The sequence below is a fragment of the Phaethon aethereus genome, assembly GCF_964289735.1.
Source record: "Phaethon aethereus genome assembly, chromosome: 1".
NCBI classification, from domain to species: domain Eukaryota; kingdom Metazoa; phylum Chordata; class Aves; order Phaethontiformes; family Phaethontidae; genus Phaethon; species Phaethon aethereus.
The window spans coordinates 116,683,217-116,689,216 of record NC_138575.1 but is presented as its reverse complement, the minus strand read 5'-3'; positions in this window follow the sequence as shown (position 1 = coordinate 116,689,216).

Below are 6,000 nucleotides of genomic sequence, written 5' to 3'. Positions count from 1 at the left end.
CGCTGCGTACACTGGCTTGTGATCCTGCCCTGAAATACGTGTATCTATGAAACCGAACTGACTTCGTTCGCTCTCCTGCATAATTCAAACCCTGACTGGCCTATTAAGCAGAAGGTTCTCATTTCTTCCAGCTAGCTATTTAAAGATTATACATTGATACTATCTAGGGATATTGATGATATCTTCTTCGTTTGGAAGAGTGACTGCATCAGCAAAGAGTTAACACAACTTAATGGTACATCCCAGAATTATTCAGTCAGATGGTGCACAGCCACGTATGCCAGCAGACATATCTAACTGAGCACCACACAGGCCTACAAGAAGTCAACAAAACCAGTTTCATTACAAACTTGTCTGGATTTCAAAGTCACAAGCCTAATGCTGCACAGGGCACAACTGCCATTTTAATACATCAAAAGGACATAATCAAAATGAAAGTGAGTAATTTTGACACACAGATAAAATGTATTTTAATGCATGCAAATCTACTGAAGTTCAATTTTAATGTATGTCATTGACTGAAACAGATTCTGGTAATATCTGTCTGTAACACTATTCCCCCCGCCCTTTCCTCCTGTCTACCACTCTTCCCTCCCCTCGTACACTTCAAATTGAGATAACTATAATGAATAAAATACACCAAATCATTATGATAACATGGTTCAGAAGGAATAGGGTATTTTACTGATTTTTCTGCTTGCATTGTAAGAACCACTGTGTTCAAGAATTCAGAGGAGCAGAAAACTGAAGGACATATAATAAGAATTTTGTGAACTTCAGTCACTCAATGCATTTGCATCCTCATAATAAAATTAAATGACCCCTCTTACTCCACGTTTTTCAGCACAGCATTTAACATTTTTCAGTCATTGTAAAAATGCCTGGTTTCTTTCTTAACAGCAAAGATGTCGAAGTTAAAGCAGTGATGCTACTAACAATTCACACTTTTTTCCAGAGAAATGCTGTTCATCACGTTGTACCTGAAAAGCTTTAAATGTTTTTGACATTTGTTTTAAGAGCGAGGCTTGAAAAAGCAATAAATGCTGTGAATCATTTGAGAATAGGGACATATGATGTGACAATGAAAAGTGCTCAGGCCAGAGGTATTTGCCTCCCCAAATTAAAAAAGACTATGCAGTGTTTAAGAAGTGTCATTGACATGATGCCAGCTAGTCAAGCACAAGAGAAAGAGTTAAATCACTAATGTGAATGCAGGAGATCTTTAGTTTGGATTTTGGCTTTGCTGTTGTGTTCCTTCCAATTTGATGCTGGGCATATATACTTAATCCCTGTGTGCTTTATAGTCTGCTATATAAAACTAAAATAATAGTACTTTCTGCCATGATATGTCTTTCTTGTCCTGCTCTGTAAACTCTTTTGGACAGGTACTGTCTCTTACTATATATCTGTGTGGTGCCTAAACATGGGCCTCTGAATGTGACTCATCTGAATAATAATAAAATAACAATTTCTATCATTGCTTCTCTGTAGAGGGTGCTCATGGCAATAAGGTCTGAGGACTTAGTCAATTCATCCCAATTTACGTCATTCTCTGAGGTATTAGCATAACATCTTGCAGTGGATGACTTTAAATAAACATGTTCAGAAGTATTACAAGGCATGTATATTACCTCGAACACCGAGTCCCACAAGGACAGATGAACATCATGCAAGCATGCTGAAGAGCAGCACGTAAGCGTAAGTTGCAACTCTGGCTCTTTTATATAAAACAGAGCTTAAGGCTGATGACGATCCGCTGGACCAAGAGTGCATGGCTGTGCCTTGTGCAGCTGTTGTTTCTTCTGAATGTCATTTTGATGATGGGCTGAAGTAAAATTAATGGCTTAACTTAAATCTGTGGGCACGTTTTGTGGCCGCTTGTTGACTAACTTTAGGTGCCTAATTACTAAGCTCATCTCCTAGGCTCCTTCTGTACTCAGAAAGGGGCATCTCAGAGCCCCTGAAACAGGCTCCTGCTCTGAACTGTCCCCTGGAAGAACATGTTTCTGTTGACTAACTACAGAGGGAAGCTACTTCTTAAGTTCAGGCATTTCAAGGCCAATGCCGCAAATGATTCAGTGTGAAAGCCACAATCCTGCCTCAAATCCACAGGTTTCTTTGTTTGTTTGTTTTGTCCTGTATCAGACCAAAAAATCATTCTCAGCCAAAAATCTTCACAATGGTAAATCAACTTCTCATTAATCTGAATATGAAATATGGCAATATTTATTAAAAGTCTCAAATACTAAGAGGCTTAATTAGGACAACTTTTATTTTTGCAGTTGAAGGGTGGCATCAACCTTTCTGGTGTGCTACAGCCTTTTTGTGCCATTAAATGGCAGGGATTCCCTGCAAGCCAGCTGGTGGTGGCAGGAAAATGGCACAGAGGACAGCTGGCATCCTGAGGAGCATGCTGGCGACCGGAAGGCGTCCCTGATCTCTCTTCTGCCATGGCCGCCTCAGCCAAAGTCAAGGTTGACAGGTCCATTTATGAGACTTGAGTTCTTCAGTTAGCATAAATATGCAGCTGCCACTGTGGCTGCTGCTCTCTCCTTGCTCTAGCTTTTTGGGTGGGACCATCCCGATACCATTCAACCTTGTAGAGTACCGTCTTCAGCCGGGGTGGATGTCTGGCCTTCAGCAAGGCTGTTTCTGTGAGTAGCATGCTCTGTGGCATGGGCACGACTGTTGACATAGGACCCTCTTTGTCCAATTGTTTTCCTGTATTTTCTGTTTTCAAGGTTGCTATTAATTTCATCAAATGTTAATATAGATTCAGTTCCCTTTTGTAAGCATTGTTAGAAGGGCCTAATGCTATTTGAATATAATTTATTATTATAAATGACCTCATTATAAATGGCCATGGTCTTCTAATAAAGAAAGTGCAGAATAAATTGCAGAATACAACATTTTACTGAGGTTATATGGTAAAACAGCAAAGTTTCTTCATTGTATGCATTTCTTGCAATGCCAGCTGCCACTGACATCTAAGTACTATAAAATAAATATGCACACACAGTATTTTGAACCTTCTTCCCCCTGCAACCGGAATTTCACTTGGCTGACAAAGCATGAATTAAGTCTGATCTCTAGTACTTCTATGGCATATAGCTAGTGACCACTTCTGAGAAAGAAAATATTTCTTTTGACATTTTAGATGAGAGTAATGCATTCTGTTTTGTTTTACAGGTATTTTGCATAAGGGCAAAGTACTGTTATATTCACAAAGACAGAGTTCAGTGGGGGTTTACAAGTACCTTTTATATCTGTGAAGACAACTACTCTGTTGCAATAGCATCCAGATTCAAAGAGGACAGTCTTTCTGCCATAAGCAAGACTTAGTTTGTTTTTGTGTCAGCAGAAAGCTTTGCTTTCCTACATAGTTTAGGATTAAAAGAAGCTTATTTATTTAAAAAGTCACAAGTTATTTTCGTTGTCAGGTTATTCAGATAAAAACACTAAGTTTTAGTGTTTTTATCTGTAGTGTTTTCACTGGAAAAGGGAAAGGGCTAGTTTTTGAGACAAGATAATGGAGTTACTACTCTAAACCTCCCTTAAGATGGACCAAGAGAATGAAGAACGAATGAATCAAAGGAGAAGCTTCTAACTCCAGTGCCAGTAAAAGTAGCTCTCAGGGTGCTAGATGTGAATATAAAGGGCTTGACATGAGCTAAACTAAAACTCTGGGCATGCTTAGCTTGGTTGCATTAAAAAGTCAAGCTGCAAATAGTGTTTGACTAGTCATAAGGCCACGTCAAAAACAATATCTGCCTTGGGGGCAAATATGAAAACATTGCGTGGGTGATGCTTCAAAAAACTCATAGCAAAAAAATACGAATTCGGGCACATATTCTACTCAGTTCTACAAATTTGTAACCAAACTGGGAGTAGATTAGGATATCAAAACAGTCAGAATTTAAGAAAGGAGATTAAACAGTAATACTTTCTGTTAAGAAAATGACACACCCTTCATAGCCAGATGTAAACACTCCTAGCAAACAGCTCTATAAGAGGCAGAATAATCACATACACTGCCACAGCAGAGCTAAGAATAGGAACTGGGGTGGCCCCACAACATGAGGGACAGGGAGTGGAACAATCTATTAGCACATTTACTTGCATTTTGCATTTGCCATATAAGCAGGTATCGGTGCGCAGCTACGTAACTTTACAACAGTAAATGCCTAAGAGCGTAGCATTGAACGGCTGCTGTCTGTGGGCAATGAGTGGTAGAACAGGGGAAACTGTTAAACTCAGAAAACTGGCCTATCAGTTAAGTAAACAGCAGATATTTAATGCACTGGTTTCGCAGATGTCTTCTGTGTCAGACATCATGTGCAGAGCAAGTGAGGCAGAAAGCAAGAGAACTTTACACTTTCCTCAAAGACTGTGGTTGTACAAGACTGGTTGACCTGGGAAAGCAGGGACAGGATTTAAAAACTCAGAAGCAAGTTTAACTTATTTTTGGGTGCAGTATACTTTGTCCTGTATATGATATAGGAAAGACCTTCCTGTACAGCCCTGACAAGAGCCCTGATCCTTAGGTAGCTACAGGAGTCAGACAAATCCACCACAGCTTCAGCCAGTGGAGGGAGGTCTGATATGTGATAACTAAAATATACCAGACTACAGCAATGATACGTAGTTTGAAATTTTCTCTTTTCCCCCATCAGAGGAAAAAGCATGCACATTTAAATCAGTGGCCCATATATGTAGACAAACATAGCACTTTTTCATATGAAAAAGATATTCCAGCTGCCCAGCAATTTTGGAGGTCCATTTCTCTTCTGTTGCTGCTCACTTTAAAGTGGCCCAATATTTTATTTTGAAATTCAACATTCAAGTACTTTTTTCTTTCATCTAAAACTTAAGTTATTCTTCGAGTTATCTGCAACTTGTTGGTGAAACAGTGACCATTCCTATTCTTAAGGCTTGGTCAAAGATATTTCATCATGAGGTCACAGACATTACAGGTCTGGATGCAGAATTAGTGCCTCCCCTCTCTTTGTCCAGAAAGGTAGCATGGGTAGATAGATGACACCAAATTTTATTCTCAGTGCTTCAAAACCTGTGCTGTTCAAAGAAATATTTGTGAGGTGTTTTTGCTGGTTTATAACCTTGGAAAAAAATAATATTTTTTCTCCTGGAAAAAGGCCAGACTGCTTCTTGCTAACTTTTTTAGAAAGGTGAAGTTAAACACGAGGTATGACATCTTTTGAAATTTAGCCAAATCCTAAAAAATTACATTTAGAGTTTTGTCAGTATCACTACTAGACCATCATTAGTGACAAAATAAGTCTTCATTGTTTGCTGAATTTCTGTTAAAGTTACAGAAAGCTGTTTGAAAACTAAAGGCTAAAATGTGTATAGGTACTAGGTAATAAATTATATATTTGAAAAGTGATATGCAAAGATGGGAATCTAAGCAATAATTTTTATCTTTTTCTTAATTTAACATAGAGAATCATCACACTACAATGAATTTTATACATCACACCTCTGCCTGGAAAGCTTTTTAACTGTAGCTATTATAATTAGAAAAGATTACAGTATACAAATATTTTTCACTGATTTTATGCATTCTACACTATTGCACACAGTGAATTTCTTCATTATGTGTGTTAACCAATTGTTTTTTTATCTGATTCCTTGTCAAACAGCCTGTTTTCCCTTTTCATGTGTTTATTAGGAGGGAAGGCAAGGACCATGAGAAGTACTCTCCACTCTCAGATTATTCCACTGAGACCAGTTGTCTCCACCACCTACAACAAATGGAGAGATTCTGAGATTTGCCATAAATACACTGTATTTATTTGGCATCACTGATGTTTTTTTCTGGAACTAAAATGATGTTTTAAAGCTATGTACAACATTCCAACAGTCTACTCCCCGTAGGCAGAAAGATGTTTTTCACACCTAGATTTTTTTCTAGAAAATGTTATAACCCTTCAAGCCCTTCTTGACCTGTTTCTGCAGCTGCACTGTGGAACGTGTAACATA